Raw genomic sequence first — 18,916 nt, forward strand, 5'->3', positions numbered from 1 at the left:
ACACCACCCTGGAACTACTTTTTACACCATGCTGAACATCAACCTGGAACTACTTTTTACACCGTGCCGAACACCACCCTGGAACTACTTTTTACACCATGCTGAACATCAACCTGGAACTACTTTTTACACCGTGCCGAACACCACCCTGGAACTACTTTTTACACCGTGCTGAACACCACCCTGGAACTACTTTTTACACCATGCTGAACATCAACCTGGAACTACTTTTTACACCGTGCCGAACACCACCCTGGAACTACTTTTTACACCATGCTGAACATCCACCTGGAACTACCCTGGAACGTCTCCTAATGACAACGTAACTCAAAAGTCTCTTCAAAACAAAATACACTACTCTAAAATGAGTGTCTCTTCTCAATTGATAAATCACTAGCATAACCGTGCAAGCAACAAATAGGAAATCTAAAGCTTCAAACCAAAAAGGGTATTCACAAATCACAACCAGCGTCAGTCTCAATCCCAACTGGCGAACTGTGAGTCTATCAAACACAGCGGCCCCAAATAATTGCAGTTCCTCCTTCTTAAGGACCCCGAAGCTTTCTGATTGGTCCGTTTCAACGGAGGCGCGGAGCTGGCTGCATCCAATTACAGAGTTGGCCAACAAGGTAGGTCCTGACGTAGGTAGATCTGAACTGTCGGGGACCAACTCCATTGGTGAAAGAGGAAGATGGTTCCAGCTGGATCTGCATCCAGTCACTGTGTTGCAACCACGCAGCAGCATTTACATACATATCCACAGGCTGTAGACCTGGGGATGTGACACATGTTAAAATGTCTCTATTTCATCATCTGACATGTTGTTTATCTTCTACTGGGAATAAAATATGACCTGATGAGGTTTATAAATCAGTGAATTCTGGTTTTCCACAGAGTCCAACGTTGTTGTAACTGGAGCTGTTTATGTGAAACAAGGTGGAGGTGGATTATGATCCAGAAAATAATGTTGCAACACAGAACTTAAAAACCTAAACAAAACCTGCCTGACTGTTTTACTGTTGTTGCAAATATTTTTATAAACATTCTCATTCATTTACTCATTTATTATTCATTTACTCATTTAAACATTCTTATTCATTTACTCATTTACATTTTATCCTTAGATTTTAGTAACATTCATTAGGCTCTGCTTTTAATTAATAGAGCTACATTATTATAGTGCTGCTAAGGTGAAACAGATTAACAACACAGTTTACAGACTCACACAGGGTTACTGAGTTCAATACTGAGAAAATAGCAAGGGACCTTGAAACTGTTCTGGGTGTCCAGCAAGGGAGTTGTTGTGAATATTGTTATATTCCCTTACTTATCTACTCACTCCAAGAAGAGCAGAATTTCCCAGTAACTCAGAAAAATTATTAAAGAACAGCCTTTGTGTGAAAACTGTGGGAACAGGTAGAGGGGAGTCAGCAGAGAGGCAGACAGATAACAGGACAGGGAGAAGTGTTTCTTTTCCCCTCAGCTCTGATGCACCCCAGAAGGAGGACTTGGAGGAATCAAATTCCCAGAAGGAGGAGGGACGACACCTTTGCAAAATACACATTCACATGAATGCGCCCCACATGCACGCATATAGCCACAATGCATTGTATCAGTATAAATGGGGAGGATAACTTAGGTGTGCAGGTCAGGAGAGGGAGGAGGAGAGGAGAAGCTGCCATACTGCAGCGGGCAGACGACCCAAGCAGTGCACACTACATGAAAAGTTTTTTTTTATAATGCAGGAAAAGGGGAGGTGTTGAACCCTCTCACCAGTAATGTGTGGGTGTTAAAGCATCCTCATCTCTTACTGGTGTGATGCCCTCAAATCCATGCATAAAGCCAGTCGATTCACTTTTTCCATCTTGTCTGTAGACACCTCCATGTCTGGCAGTCATTAATAACGGATGCCGCATATATGTTAAATGCATATATATGTGTGTGTGTATATATATATATATATATATATATATATATGAATCAGTGAATTCTGGTTTTCCACACTTTTACACAGAGTCCCAACGTTGTTGTAACTGGAGCTGTTTATGTGAAACAAGGTGGAGGTGGATTATGATTCAGGAAATAATGTTGCAACACAGAACTTAAAACCTGAAAAACCTGCCTGACTGTTTTTACTGTAAACACGGAGAGAAAGTCAGAGGTCAAGTTGTTCTGTAGAGCCACATTCCCGCCTCATTACACATCAACAAAACCACAGTTTGATCCTCAGAGAAATAACGATCTGATCATCATGTAGATTTGTCTTCAAACAGCAGAGATCAAAGTTGGAGCTGAAATCAGAAGTGAACACGTTCTCCAAACATTCCAGAAACAAAGAGGAAAGTTCACACTTACAGTTTGTTCAGAGAAGAAGAAAAGAAGAATCTCCACTGATACACAGGTGAGCTGCTTCCTGGAATGAGTCACATTTCTACCTGTGATGGAGGGAGGACAGGTAGGAGGAGGACAGGTAGGAGGGGTTACAGGTAGGAGCAGGACAGGTAGGAGGGGTTACAGGTAGGAGGGAGGACAGGTAGGAGGAGTACAGGTAGGAGGGGTTACAGGTAGGAGGAGGACAGGTAGGAGGGAGGACAGGTAGGAGGGAGGAAAGGTAGGAGGAGGACAGGTAGGAGGGAGGACAGGTAGGAGGAGTTACAGGTAGGAGGAGCAACATCAGACCTTCCTCCTCCTCTTTAACAGCGTCACCTGCACCACTGAGATGTTCTCCAGCAGTGTTTCTCCATCCTGGTCCTCAGGACCCCGTCCTGCATGTCTCCATCTTTCCACACTTTAACCCACCAGGCTGAGATGAAGGACTCATTAACAGACCTGCAAAGACCTGGACCAGGACTTCATTTCATCTGAATCTGAAGGGTCAGATTTTTCTCCATCAGTCTTGTTTTCATGTGGAAGCTGACCACACATCACCTGTCTGTCCACGTCTACCTCACCTGCCTGTCCACGTCTACCTCACCTGTCTATGAGGGCCGTAGAGGCCAGGATTCATTCTCCTCTCACATACACACACATTTACCCTCTTACACAAATATATTGTCCTCACACACATATATATTCTCCTCTCACACACATATTGTGTATTTAACCCTTTTTGTTGTTTGCTTGGTGTCTCTCACTTTTACTGACACAGGAAGTTCTTCCCTGAACAGGAAGTGACTCTCAAACCAGGAAGTCCTTTAAGAAGACTCGCTAAGCGTGTCCACGTGTAGTAATAATACACAGAACTACATAAAATACATACAAATGTAAATCTATCAGTACAAGTACTGGATCCACAGTTTTAGGAAAATACAACTAAATGAAGCTTTGAAAGAAAAAAGCCATTAAAATAGTTTTGTCTTCAAGTTGTGATGTATAATCTGGGCCTTGTTCTGCTTTTCCCACTAATAAATCACTGATCTGACTTTCTCTCAGGCACATAGATGGAAAGCACACGCTGGTGAGACTGAAGATGATGTTTCACGGCTGTGTTGATGCTTCAGTTGGACCATTATCTACCTCGCTGGTCCAGACAGCAGCAGAGCCTCAAGTGTTTTGTCCCTTTTCATTGTGGCATCAGAACTTTGGAAAAGCATCTAGAGTGAGACGTGATGACGGACTGGAAAACACTGGTGTTGCCGTTTCATGCATCACAGGAGAGGATTAAATAGACGGCGTTGTTACTGCAGGTCAGAGCAGAAGAACTGAGAGATTGTGGGCAGAACTGAATCCAGTTGTGTGGTTTCATTTTGCTGATCTGTTCAGTTTTATGGAGGAGCAAGGTGTACTAGTTTCTCTTCATGAACTACGTTTGTCTTCATTACATCTATTTGCCACCAAGTCAAAGGGCTGCCAGTGAGTTTCACCACAAGGAGGACAAACTCCTCTTCAGCTGTGGCAGCAGGGTGTTAACAACAATGCAGGAACACATAACCCAAGTATGAAGGACACTTTTACCTTAGTGGCTTTGGCAACGATGATCCTGCAGCAGTTCCACACAATAATATTGTTATTCATCTATTAATATTCCTCTCAGTGATGCCACAACGTCTTCTCTTCAGCACCTTCATCCATGTGAAGATGATGGAAATCATGGTGTATTTATTCTGCAGCCTTGTGCATTTTCTTGGAAGGATGAATTCCTGGTTTTATCCATATGATTGATGCTGAGAAGCTTTTTAACAGTTTTCCATCATGTGACAAATAGAAAATGAATATCATCCAGTTTATAAAGTTCCAGTCAAATAACACTGTGCCAAGCTTTGTAATGGCTCCATTTCAAGTTTTTTATTGGTCTGTTCAGAAACTTTGTCTCTAAATGTGACTCCAAGCTCAAACCTCCATGTTGACATTGAAAGATATTTCTTTTATACAGGTTCCTGGTATGAAAAATAGTCCCACAAGAAACATTTTATTGAAGCTTCTGGCTCTGGAGAACTCACTAAACTGCCATAAAGAAATAATCATGTTAACATTTAACATCCTTTGTTGAACAGAAAGACTAAAACAAAAACATCATTAATGCTAAATTTGTGGACTCTGATGTGAGACTAGAAGTTTGGAGAAAAACCGTCTAACAGCTGAAGAGTCAAGCAGAAACAAACATTTCACATTACATGCGCAACGACCCGCAGAAACAAAGCTTCAGCTTTTATGCAGGAGAAAAATAGAGCCCTGCTCTGCCGCTAGAAGAAGCTTGTTTCAGATCAAAGTAGCACAAATATGTAGAACTTACCAGATGAGCTGCCCTTCTTACTGTACAATATGCCACATGTGTCCATCTACATTTCATAGAAGCTGCACTCAGACGCTCATGAAGATGTTCATGTAAGAGGAAATGGATTGCACATCACAATAAATCACATCCATGAACTTCTTCTAATTGTTATCCAGAAATCAGTTATTATACAGATCATTTAGAAGCACACAAGTTTCATGTAAATGTGAGTTTCATCAGACTGAAAGTTCTGCTTCGTCATTGCCGGGCTGTCCAGCTCCAGTCCTCCAAGGCTGAACTTGTGCAGGTTTTAAGAGATTTCCTTCACCAGCACACCTAATTCACTTTAAATGGCTTTTCTCAGCAGCTTGTTTTTAAAGTTCTGCCAAAGCATGTTGAGCCATTAACCTGATTCAGGTGTGCTGCAGCAGAAACATCCAAAACCTGCAGGATAGTGGCCCCTGATGAGCAGCCTGGGAGACCCCGTCTTATTGTAAACTTCATTCCAGTTTGTTGCAAAGCCAGAAGATTCTTTCACTTAGTGGCTCATGTGGATTTTACATCATTGTACAGTAAAAATAAAGCAGTAAGACTTAATGAACCCTAAAACTTTTCCCAAAACATAAAAACTACAAACAAACAAAAGAAGAAGTATTTCAAGGTGTTTGTTGGTTGATCCGTTTGAAAAGCAGGCGATAAAATCAAGAGGAAAATAGTGAGCTGTAGATAAATTTAAAAGTGGAATAGTGTCTGACTAAAAAGCTGCAGTGAAGTTCGATTTCAACATTACTTGCAGAAAGCAGCTGAAAATGTGAAGCGTTCTTCACATCTATTAACTTCAGTTTGACAAATATGCAGCAGGTTTGTATTTATTGTACAAAATCACATAAAAACAAGAGAAAAGAAGAAAAGTTTCACGTTGCTTTGTGTCATTAACTGAACATGAACTTGACCTTAACACAGAAGACTTTGATCCAGACCTGTACACATATTACGCTGGGCTAAAACCAAGGGTCCCGCCCACCGCAGAGCCCCTGTTTTCCTGAAGGTCTCCGTATGAGGTCTGCAGCGTAGCTTCAAGCAGTTAGTGCAGCTGTTTGCAGCGGCAGCTTTGCAGCTTCCTGAATCCTCCTCTTTGTGGAGGAGAGAACCCAGTCGGTGAAGGAGTGTTGGCTCCTGTGGAAAAGGCGAGGATCGTTCCCAGTTTCTGTTCCTTCCTCATCTGGTGGAAAAGGAAGAAAGAAACTGGACAATAAACAGAAAGCAGAACATCTCTTACTATTCTAAACTGATACACAATGACCAGATGCAGCTAAATATTTCAGTTAGAAGAAGAAATGGTCAAATTCCATGGATTTACTTCTGCGTGTGTCTCCAGAAAGGAAGAACTTCCTCAGCAGCTTCTGTTGCTGCCAGCTGGAGATGGCGGATAATGAAAAGACTGTCAGCCACATCAGCTGAGAGGCTGCAGGAGACCAGCACAGAAGAGCTGAGCTTGGATTTAGTCCAGCACACCAAGTGTTTTCAGTCCTTCTCTGAATCTAAGACAGAGACAGACAGATTGAAGAGGTTTTTATTGGTTTAAAAAGAAAAAACTCAAATAAAATTCAGTAAAAATGCACAAAAAGACGACATTTACACGTTAAACTGAAAAGTATGTGAAAAGTCAGCAGTTGGTTTCTTTAAAAGCTGTGTTGTCCAGACTTTGGTGATCGGCATCTCTGTAGAGCAGCAGATTCCCTCATTATTAGATCTCAGTCAAATTCCAGAGCAAAGCCCCACATTTACTCCTCGCTAGAAATTTAACACGTCTTCAGTTTGTTCATAGACACAAAGTTTAAAGAAAGTTCATGAAGAGCTGACGTTACAAAGATTAGTGCTGACTGACAATGTTTAGCTTGTTTCACCAAGAGAGCAGAACATCCCAGAATCCGCTGTGTTGGTCTGATGGACACAACTTTCCATTTCTAGACTTTGTGTATCAGATCTGCATCCAGCTGCTGTCCAGCTGCAGTTTGGCTGAAATCAGTCTGTTGCCACATGCCGTCAGAAACTCTAGGCTGGAAAACATCAAGTACAATGTAGAAAAGTTTCAAGTAAACAGTCCTTAAAAACACAACAACAACAAACTTATTAATGCACAACACGCAGCTCCAATAAAGCAGCGACACATCTGCTTGTTTTCCATCCTTCATGAGGACATGACTCAGCAGGTCTATCGTCAATAACATGAGTCAGCAGGAATTTACCACATGTACTTTATTAATTACTACATGAATCATGAAGGTAAATCTATGTCAGTAGTCAGTACAGCACGTTTACACATTGATAGAAAGAACAATGACATATAAGTGCAGACCTGACATCAGCTGACAGCTTCCCTCCAAAGGCGTCTCTTATTGGTTCAGGAACTCCGTTGGTCCCAGATTTCTGGAATTCAGATCCGTTCAGTTCATGCCCTCGTTCAGCAGCTTCTGCTTTGTGCCACGTTTGATGACAGAACAGCTGGATGTCCCGGAAGAAGGACGACGTCCTTGTTTCCAGTATCATGATCCTGATTTTAACCTGAAAATAGAACACATTCATTTTATAGTTAATATTTGATGTTTGTAGAAAGTTCCCACAGTTGTTAAATGTTAAATGAATCATGCAAACCTTCACTAACTAAATCAAACTCTAGCCAGTGTAAATACTTTGAGACGTCCTCATGTTGCCGTGGTTACGGACGGAGCAAACGGCCGCTAGTTGTGTTAAACACACACTAAGCTCCAACAGTGATGTGACTGGACTGATGGAAGCAGTTTCCAGAACTCTTTATCTGAACTGACAGAAACATGTTTGATAAAACTCAGCCTAAAAGAAAAGTCACTTTTCTTTGTGTTTTACTAAAAGACTAAAAATAAAAGAGCAGCTTCATTTTACCAGCTTTATTTTTATCCCATCAGCTTGTGAAGAAACTAATTATGTAACGTGTGATCCAGATAAGTGGTGGAAAGACGACTGTAACAGCTGCTCTGGTGAGGAGAGTGTGTTATTAAAATAGTCCCATTAACTGGGGCAGGAAGAATGGAGCAGACCCCCAACTGGACCGGGTCTAGAGTCTGCAGGTTATTAGGTGTGAACGCAGCCTCCAGCAAAGAAAGACTTTCTGTCCTCTGACAACATGTCATACAACACGTTCTTCCCCAGCTGCCACTGCTGATGCTTCTATGACTCTCAGAAGTGTGTTTCTCTTTAATGGGAGCAGCAGCACAGCCTGCAGCTACATGAGCAAACACACACTACAGGACGGACTTAGTCCACTGGAACTAACACTTGGAGATTCTATTCACATTTTCTTTTCACCTTTTCCTCGGTCGGGACGTCCAGCTGCCAAAGTGTTTGTGAGTCTTGTGTCTTAAAGACCGTGGCGACCCTCTGGTCCAGGTCTTGAGTACATGCCTGGACTGCTGAGGCTTTAGGTCTGAAGAGTTCTCTCATCTGATGCTGGACCCGGTCTGAGTTTTATTAGGGACGGATGAACTGTCCTCTGCTGCTCAAGAGACCAACACAACCATGTCATGATGAAAGATTTCTGAAACCACTGCGTCTCATTTCTTCCATCCATGTCAGGCGGGAACTAGAGACGACCTGCACCTGCTTCTCAGCCAATCACAGCGCAGCATAAACTGCCTGCCTTTTCCACCAAACTCCTTCTGTTTCCACCAAATCTTTCCTCACACACACACACACACACACACACACACATGCTTCTTCTACATACATGTTCTATTCTTACATGCAGATATCACCGTATTAACTACGTCCACTGAATTAGAGAAAATAAATGAAAGAGGGAAAGAAAATGTGAGCATGTGAGAGTAAGAATATATGTACAGTATGTGAGAGAGAAAATGTGTGTATGTGTGAATAAAACTGTGTGTGTGTGAGGATGAATTATGGCCTATACAGATCCTCATACCTGTCTGTCCACTTCTACCTCACCTGTCTAGTTTCCTCCTGTCAGCAGCATCTTTTCATCTCCTCCATCATGTCCTCACTGAGGAGTCTCATATTAAAGTAGAAGCAGGTCAAAGTGGTGATTGGTCTCTTAGAGGCTGGGGGTGAAAGCTTCTCACACACAAGGAGCTCAAACATTTCATTCATTTCCCTCAGCAGTCAGATGTAGAGGAGAAGGGATTAGATGGAGACAGAAGCCAAACCTGACCCCCCTCCTCCTTTCAGAGTGGAGCCTATTGGAGAGCGATGGCTGAGACCAGGTCTGAGAAAGTGTGTGTGTGTGTTTTCATTGGATTCATCACTTTCAAAGTCAGCATCAAAGTGTCAATAGATCAACACCTGAATCTGGATTGGTTCTGTTCTCTCCATCAGATTCCTGGAAAGTCAATGGAAGCAAACACGGTGAACAGGAAGCTCCACCTGTCTGACAACAACAGGAAGTTTCCATTAGTGGACGTCCCTCAGTCATGTCCTGATCATCCAGACAGATGTGATGGCGCCCTCTTCAGGTTCTGTGTGGAAATGTTCTGACTGCTCGCTGTTACTGGGATGTTAGTGGAGAGGAGACGTTTGTCAGTGAGTTCCAGAGGAACCAGACGGAGAGGAACCAGTAAAGACGGCATGTTGGGAGGAAATGAATCCTCATGGAGTCTGAGCTGCTCTCATCGTCATGGTTACGCTGTCTCTCACAATAACAGATGAACAGCATGTCCTCCTCCTCCGTCTCCAGCAGTAGCAGCGTATGTGGAGCGTCCTGCTGGAACTCTGTCCTTCTACAGAGTCTCCTCTGACTCTGATCTTCCTCCACATCTTCATCAGCACCTTCATCATCCTCTGCTTCCTGGGTTTGGCTTCTTGTTCAGCTTGTTTTCTTCCTCAGTGTTTGTGTTGTGTAAAGAGTTTGATCCTGTCAGACATTATTAACCAGAGTTCAGTCTGGAAGCGTCTGTCTTCTTCAGAAACAGCCTTTCAGATTCACGTATGAAACTCTTCTAGATGATTCCTTGGATGTTTCCTGTTTTCCCTCCTTTAAAGATAGAAGCTGGGATTCTTCCAGGATCAACTGGACATGGTTTGTGTTTAGTTCTTGTCAGTTTCACTTCATGATGCTGGAAATGAAAATCCTCCCAGTGCGTCGCTCTGTTTGCCTCATTCTGTCCTTCATTTGACTTTTTCACTCTTTCACATGTTGAATTAGAGATTTTTTCACATCAGAAATAGTTTCTGAAACAAAAAGTCGAATGTTCAGTTTTCCCATTCTGTCTCCAGATGTTTGACTTTGGATTAAATTCTTCAAACTCCACATTTCAAATAAACTTTCATGAATCTGTTTTCAGTCAGCAGGTGAATTTTAAATGTTTGAGCTGAAAACTTTCACTGTTTCATTTAAATGTAGTTTATCAGCTTCAGTCAGCTTCATGTTTCTTTAAATGAAGATTTTGATGCTTTTATTTGAACATTCCTGACTTTCTTACAGGGATAATTGAAGGTTGGAGCTTCTACCTCACCTGGCAGTAAAAGCTGAACCTGCATGAACCATCAGGGAGTTTAAAGATGGAAAAGCAGCTCATTTGTGCACATTGAAATAATTCAGACCTTTAAGGCCTTTGTGAAGTATTGATGCATGTAGCGGCTCAAACAGGGAGAGCAGCTGCTAATCCTGCCATCACCTCAACCAGAGTTTACACTTCAGAGCTAAACTAGAAACTTCTGCCATTTCTACACAATCAAGCCAACAGTGATGCTGAAGCAGAAGAGCTCATTTCTGACAAACCTTTACACGGAAAAGAAGCAGCGACACTAAACCAGCAGAGGAAGTCTGAGGAAACCTTTTAGAAACACTCAGCTTCTAAAATCAGCTTCAACATGAATCACTGATGGGATTAAAAGATGTTTCCATCAGCAGCAGGAACAACAGTTTCCTGCACTTTGTTCTGATTCTAGCTGCCATTTTATCATAGAAAGAAGAGCCAGCAGGACCTGAGACTGGACTCATGAGACTGGACCGCTGTAGCCATGCACACACAGCTGGATGATGCAGATGTTAGAGGGAACGATGGAGACTCAGAGGAGAAAAAGCTTTGATCCTCTGAGTTCAGAGCTCATCTCATGGCTGTTTGAAGGCTCATCATGATCTAAAGTTGGACTTAAACCTGAATCCGAGTTCAGTGTGAACAGTTCTAATGATGCTCAGATGATGCATTAATCCCAGCAGGAAAAACATCTGGAACGTTCTGGCCTTTCCATCAGATTTTTTCCTGCTATCAACATGTTGGTGCTTGTGTTGTGATGATGTGGTTTCAGACTGGAAACTTCTGGAAACTGCATCATGAAGATTCTTGTGTTCAAACTGGAACAAAGACGTGACAATAAACACATTTCATTCTCCTCCACTTCCTGTGTATGAGCGTGACGGCCAGCCACACATGCTGATATCTCCACCTCACCACCAGTAGATTTCCACTTTCATTGTCTCTGCAAGCAGAAGTCTAAACACGATACACACTATTTCACACACCTCTTTCCTTCCTTTCATTCCTCATACCTACAACATTGAACACACCTTCACGCTGTGAGGTCAGATTATGTTCGTATTCATGTGTTTCTTTTCTTTCAGGTACCTGGGTTCAGTCTCTCCTTCCTGGTGCAGCAAAGGCCGGGTCCAGGTCTGAGGACTGATAAACTACTGCAGCTTCATTGGATTCCACCACAACCCCCCTATGACACTGCAGAGTCATTGGGGGGGTTTGGCTTCATTTTGAGGTTGGTTCAAAATGTAGTAGCCATTTTATTTCCCCTCTTTGTGTTTACTTTGGCTTTTCTAAACTGCTATTTAACTTCCTGTTTGATTGTTCAGGAAGTTTGTTTCTTTTCATTTATTCCTTCATTTCTTTCACTTCTCTTTACTTCGGATTTTCACTCTGCTTCTATTTATTTGGCCTCTTGTCAGGCTGTTTGGTTAAATCCTGGATGTGGTGACAGGTTTCAGGTTTTGGGGTAAATGAAGCAGTTTTGAAGCAAACCTGTAAGATTGTATAACAAACTTGTACAAAAAAACAATAAAAATATGCATAACCACTTACATATCCAATTTATGTCATTTATTCATTTTGATAAATCATTTAGAGAGGGAAATTCATCAATTAATTTACTTTGAATGATTAGTTTGAATCACTGGAAATATCCAGAAACATAAGACATCATTGTGTGAGGGTAACATTTGATTATTATAGGTCTCCTCAAATAACCTCATCCCTTTGTTTCTAACTTCTTTTGTCCGAGTACTTCTCACCAGATCAGTTTTAACCATCAGAAACTTCTTACCAATGTTAATTTATTTAAGATGTAAAAGGCAAAACTCCTGAGTTGAAACATGGAATTAATGAAAAGATTTCCAACCAATAAATAAAAAACCTCATCATAATGTGCACCTCACTTCTCACCAAAGTTACAGGACACAAGGTTAACAAGTCCATTAGCCAACATATGCCAAATTATTGTCACACTGGTTCATTGAAGATTCTGAAAATAAAGAAATGATTTTATAAACACTTGCAGGTATTGTATGTTTCAATTAATCCTCCTTTAACTTGATGAACTGTTAAAAAAGAACACACACAGATTAAATAGAATTTCTTTCTTTCTTTTTTAATATCAAAGCATGGACATTCTCTCGTCAACTTCTGTAAAAGACTAACCCACAAAATACCTCTGCTTAGTGTTTCCAACAAACATTTAAACAGCCTTTCAAATACAAAACGCAAGAAAAATCTAATGAACACTTAAATCAGCAATACTTAATATACCATAATAAAGTTACCATAAGTAAAGGTTTTATGGAAAAATAACAAAACCTGTACAAATTCTATAAGAAATTAATGTGCATGACCACTTACATTTCCAATTTATTTACAATGGGTCTATGAAATGAAATAAATATGCAGAAATGTAAACATAGTGAATTAGGAAATGTATTACTGTTAACATATTTATGAAAAAATGAACATTCACAAAAACAGTTTGTCTTGCAAGACTGTAGGAAGACTGAGATTTCTTAAACTGCAGGTTTTTTCCTCCTCAGCCGCCAAATGGAACAACTTTGCTTACTACCTCATTTGTAAATGCCTGTGCATGTTAGGTTGTAAGAATTTCACACAGAATTTGTTTCTCCATTTCACTTAGTGTGCAGTGTGAATCCAGGAGACCTGAAGACAAGCAGCATTCAGTCTTTGGCCACAGTTTTTAAGCAAATAGCTCCTTTTTAAACTTAACTATGCCATTCACATCTTATCTTTGTAGAAATGTACAAATAAAGAAATGAACAACCTTTAAAGGGTAAAAATGTCAGATGAAACTCTCCTGCATGACAGTTTTACCTTTAACTGCCAAGGAAAATGGACGCACTGCTATCTGGAGCCATTAATGCAGTTCTATTTTACAAAATAAAGTCTAAACAGTGTGATAACAGGACTAGGCCAGGGTGGGCTATTTAAAAGAAAGCAAAGTTATGAGCTCCATCCTCTCTGCAAAGAACAAGACTTTCCATTTAGAGAATTCTCCCTAATTGTGGGCAATCACAGCATTTCCAGAACCAAAAACCCTCCACCATACATGACACGTTGTATGACATTAACATGTTTTCTGTGTTTCACAGAGCAAATGATAACATCCTACAGCTTAGTGAACTTAGTGAACGCTTTGAACAAGCTTCATCTAAAGGTTCCATGTAACTTAGTAAGAGAAATATATCACTTAAGAAAAACTGGTCCTTGTCATTGCTTTAGAAACCCTGGCCTGGCAACAATATGGCTACAGCCATGGCTATGAAGCAACATACTGTGTCCTAGATAATGTCCATCACCTAAACATTGCTCTCAAGGATGTCATTGAACTCAGCACGGAAGTCTGGGAAACGTTCGTAGCAGTCAGGTAGCTGCAGAAACTTTCCACAGGTGCCACCAATTGGCCGTCTAGTGAAATCAGACGTTACTATAAACTCCACAGTTACACTGTCTGACACAATCAAATCTGACCCTGTGCAGAATCTCAAAAACCTCCCAAGTTTTTCTTCATCAAGTTCTCCAATATATCTTCTAAGATGATGTTCAAGCTCTTTTTGCTTTGCTGTCAAATCTGCTGGGAATCTCAGCATATTTAACACCTTCTTAGATGTCGCTTTAAGGTTTGCATACATCATTGTCAGCTGTTCATCATTTAGACTGATCCAAGGTTTTGTGATGTCCTTCCAGCAGCAACAACAAACATTGGCTTCTGCACAAGCTCCTTGTGGGAAATTTCTTTTACAATGTCTTTAAGGGTGTCTGCTGAGACCCTTCTTCTGCAAGCATCATTGTCGGGGACCTCCAGAAGCTCATCAGGTTGGACAGAGGAGAAATCTTGTAAAGATGCCGAAGGATCTCTCGCTCTTGGTTGCTTACAAACTGAAGAAAGGCCTCTGTCAAGTCACTGTAAACTTCTCCAAAAACATCTCCTCCAAAAAGGGGGGCGGAGCTTAATGGGAAGATGGTGGTAATCTTGGTGTCCTCTAAGGAGAATTCTGCCAGTGGCTTTCCAGGTATCAGCCTTGATATCATGTCTGATGAAGGTACTTTCATTGTTGTCCCCAGTGTGCAGCGATCGTAGAATTCATGCCAAAAAGCAGCCTGACCCACTACCAGCTTCCTCAGTGTTATCTGGGAGTAATCGCCTCACCTCCAGTGGACTTTATTCTCCACATTTCTACTTTATTCTCCGCATTTCTACTTTATCCTCCGCACTTCTACTTTATTCTCAGCATTTCTACTTTATTCTCCACATTTCTACTTTATTCTCCACATTTCTACTTTATTCTCCGCACTTCTACTTTATTCTCCTCATTTCTACTTTATTCTCCTCATTTCTACTTTATTCTCCGCACTTCTACTTTATTCTCCTCATTTCTACTTTATTCTCCGCACTTCTACTTTATTCTCCTCATTTCTACTTTATTCTCCTCATTTCTACTTTATTCTCCGCACTTCTACTTTATTCTCCTCATTTCTACTTTATTCTCCTCATTTCTACTTTATTCTCCACACTTCTATTTTATTCTCCACACTTCTACTTTATTCTCTGCATTTCTACTTTATTCTCCTCATTTCAACTTTATTATCCACACTTCCATTTTATTCTCCACATTTCTATCTTATTCTCCACATTTCTACTTTATTCTCCACATTTCTATTTATTCTCCAAAGATTGTACTTTATTATCCACACTTCTACTTTATTCTCCACATTTCTACTTTATTCTCCTCTTTTCTACTTTATTCTCCTTATTTCTTTTTTATTCTCATTTTTACTTTATTCTCCACACTTCTACTTTATTATCCATATTTCTAATTGATTCTCCACACTTCTACTTTATTCTCCACATTTCTACTATATTCTCTGCATTTCTACTTTATTCTCCACACTTGTATCTTATTCTCCACATGTCTACTTTATTCTCCACATTGCTATTTATTCTCCGCACTTCTACTTTATTCTCCACATTTCTACTTTATTCTCCGCATTTCTACTTTATTCTCCACACTTCTATTTTATTCTCCTCTTTTCTACTTTATTCTCCTTATTTCTATTTTATTCTCATTTTTACTTTATTCTCCACACTTCTACTTTATTCTCCACATTTCTACTTTATTCTCCACATTTCTATTTATTCTCCAAAGATTGTACTTTATTATCCACACTTCTACTTTATTCTCCACATTTCTACTTTATTCTCCTCTTTTCTACTTTATTCTCCTTATTTCTTTTTTATTCTCATTTTTACTTTATTCTCCACACTTCTACTTTATTATCTATATTTCTAATTGATTCTCCACACTTCTACTTTATTCTCCACATTTCTACTATATTCTCTGCATTTCTACTTTATTCTCCACATTTCTATCTTATTCTCCACATTTCTACTTTATTCTCCACATTTCTATTTATTCTCCAAAGATTGTACTTTATTATCCACACTTCTACTTTATTCTCCACATTTCTACTTTATTCTCCACATTTCTATTTATTCTCCAAATTTCTACTTAATTCTCCAAATTTCTACTTTATTCTCCACACTTCTATCTTATTCTCCGCACTTCTACTTTATTCTCCAAATTTCTACTTTATTCTCCACATTTCTACTTTATTCTCCACATTTCTATTTATTCTCCAAATTTCTACTTTATTATCCACACTTCTACTTTATTCTCCAAATTTCTACTTTATTCTCCACATTTCTACTTTATTCTCCATATTTCTATTTATTCTCCAAATTTCTACTTTATTATCCAAATTTCTACTTTATTATCCACACTTTTACTTCATTCTCCACTTTTCTACTTTATTCTCCGCATTTCTACTTTATTCTCCACATTTCTATTTATTCTCCAAATTTCTACTTTATTCTCCAAATTTCTACTTTATTCTCCGCACTTCTACTTTATTCTCCAAATTTCTACTTTATTCTCCACATGTCTACTTTATTCTCCACATTTCTATTTATTCTCCAAATTTCTACTTTATTATCCACACTTCTACTTTATTCTCCACACTTCTACTTAATTCTCTAAATTTCTACTTTATTCTCCACACTTCTATCTTATTCTCCACATTTCTACTTTATTCTCCGCACTTCTACTTTATTCTCCAAATTTCTACTTTATTCTCCAAATTTCTACTTTATTCTCCACATTTCTACTTTATTCTCCATATTTCTATTTATTCTCCAAATTTCTACTTTATTCTCCACACTTTTACTTCATTCTCCACTTTTCTACTTTATTCTCCGCATTTCTACTTTATTCTCCACATTTCTATTTATTCTCCAAATTTCTACTTTATTCTCCACACTTCTACTTTATTATCCACATTTCTATTTATTCTCCAAATTTCTACTTTATTCTCCACACTTCTACTTTATTATCCACATTTCTATTTATTCTCCAAATTTCTACTTTATTCTCCACACTTCTACTTTATTATCCACATTTCTATTTATTCTCCAAATTTCTACTTTATTCTCCACACTTCTACTTTATTATCCACATTTCTATTTATTCTCCAAATTTCTATTTATTCTCCACACTTCTACTTTATTCTCCACATTTCTATTTATTCTCCAAATTTCTACTTTATTATCCACACTTCTACTTTATTCTCCACACTTCTACTTAATTCTCCAAATTTCTACTTTATTCTCCACACTTCTATCTTATTCTCCACATTTCTACTTAATTCTCCGCACTTCTACTTTATTCTCCAAATTTCTACTTTTTTCTCCACATTTCTACTTTATTCTCCACATTTCTATTTATTCTCCACATTTCTATTTATTCTCCAAATTTCTACTTCATTCTCCTTATTTCTATTTTATACTCATTTTTACTTTATTCTCCACACTTCTACTTTATTCTCCGCATTTCTACTTTATTCTCCACACTTCTACTTTATTCTCCGCACTTCTACTTTATTCTCCGCATTTTTACTTTATTCTCCGCACTTCTACTTTATTCTCCGCATTTTTACTTTATTCTCTGCATTTCTACTTTATTCTCCACATTTCTACTTTATTCTCCAAATTTCTACTTTATTATCCACACTTCTACTTTATTCTCTGCACTTGTACTTTATTCTCCTCATTTCTACTTTATTCTCCGTATTTCTACTTTATTCTCCGCATTTCTACTTTATTCTCCACACTTCTATTTTATTCTCCACATTTCTACTTTATTCTCCAAATTTCTACTTTATTATCCACACTTCTACTTTATTCTCCACATTTCTACTTTATTCTCCTCTTTTCTACTTTATTCTCCTTATTTCTATTTTATTAATAATAATAATAATAATAATAATACATTTTATTTATAAAGGTGCCTTTCTCACACTCAAGGTCACCGTACAATAAAAACACAACAATGAATAAATCCAAATAAAATACAAGAAAAACATAAAACAGTGATTGCAACAATGTACATATTATAATGAGTAAGCCAGTTTAAACAGATGTGTTTTCAATTTGGATTTGAACAGATGAATAGAATCAGAGTTGCGGAGGTCAGGGGGGAGTGAGTTCCACAGATGAGGAGCAGAGCAGCTGAAAGCTCTACTCCCCATGGTGACAAGGCGAGCGGGGGTGAAGATGAGATGAATTGCAGAGGAGGATCTGAGGGAACGGACCGGTTTGGCAACACGGAGGAGATCAGAAAAATATGGAGGGGCAATGTTGTGTATGGCCTTAAAGGTTAACAGCAAAATTTTATAGTGAATGCGATGGGTGATGGGGAGCCAGTGGAGCTGCTGTAAGATGGGGGTGATATGATGGATGGATGGGGTTCTAGTGATGATTCTGGCTGCTGCATTCTGTACCAGCTGAAGTTTATGAATTGATTTCTGGGGAAGACCAAACAGAAGGGAGTTGCAGTAATCCAAGCGTGATGTGACCAGGCTGTGTACAAGTATGGCGGTGGTGTGAGGGGTGAGAGAGGGGCGTAGGCGGTTGATATTGCGGAGATGGAAGTATGCGGACCGTGTTATGTTATTAATGTGTGATGTGAAAGAAAGAGTGCTGTCGAGGATGACACCCAGACTCTTTACCTGAGGGGAGGGAGAGATGGAAGAGTCATCAATGGGAATGCAGAAACTATCAGATTTAGAGAGGGTGGATTTGGTGCCAACTAGTAACATTTCGGTTTTACTACTGTTTAATTTGAGAAAGTTTGTAGTGAACCAGGACTTAATGTCATGAAGACAATCTGTGAGTGAGGTAGGTGGGAGAGTGGAGTTTGGCTTTGTGGAGAGATAGAGCTGGGTGTCATCCGCATAACAATGGAAATGTATGTGATGTTTTCTAAAAATATAACCGAGGGGGAGGAGGTAGATGATGAACAACAGGGGCCCCAGGACTGAGCCCTGGGGCACACCTGTGGTGACTGGGAGTGACTGGGAATGGGATGATTTCAGCTGTACGAACTGAGTGCGGCCAGAAAGGTATGATTTGAACCAGTTAAGAGGGGTGTGGGTAATGCCAATAGAGGAGAGTCTAGTCAGAAGGATGGAGTGGGAAATAGTATCGAAGGCCGCACTCAGATCGAGAAGGATAAGAATGGATAATAAACCAGAGTCAGCTGCTAGAAGGAGATCATTGGTGACTTTTAGTAATGCTGTTTCAGTG

The 18,916-nt window shown here is 39.6% G+C and overlaps 1 long non-coding RNA gene across 1 annotated transcript; it reads left to right on the forward strand.

The window, feature by feature from the left end:
• The first annotated feature begins 1,456 nt into the window (after positions 1-1,456).
• LOC121651838 lies at positions 1,457-6,738 on the forward strand. Its single transcript, XR_006012501.1, has 4 exons — positions 1,457-1,639; positions 2,471-2,479; positions 2,895-2,898; positions 6,729-6,738. It is a non-coding gene; the product is annotated as an uncharacterized LOC121651838 (long non-coding RNA).
• Positions 6,739-18,916: the final 12,178 nt, after the last annotated feature.

Source organism: Melanotaenia boesemani, chromosome 2 (assembly GCF_017639745.1).
Source record: "Melanotaenia boesemani isolate fMelBoe1 chromosome 2, fMelBoe1.pri, whole genome shotgun sequence".
Taxonomy (NCBI): Eukaryota; Metazoa; Chordata; class Actinopteri; order Atheriniformes; family Melanotaeniidae; genus Melanotaenia; species Melanotaenia boesemani.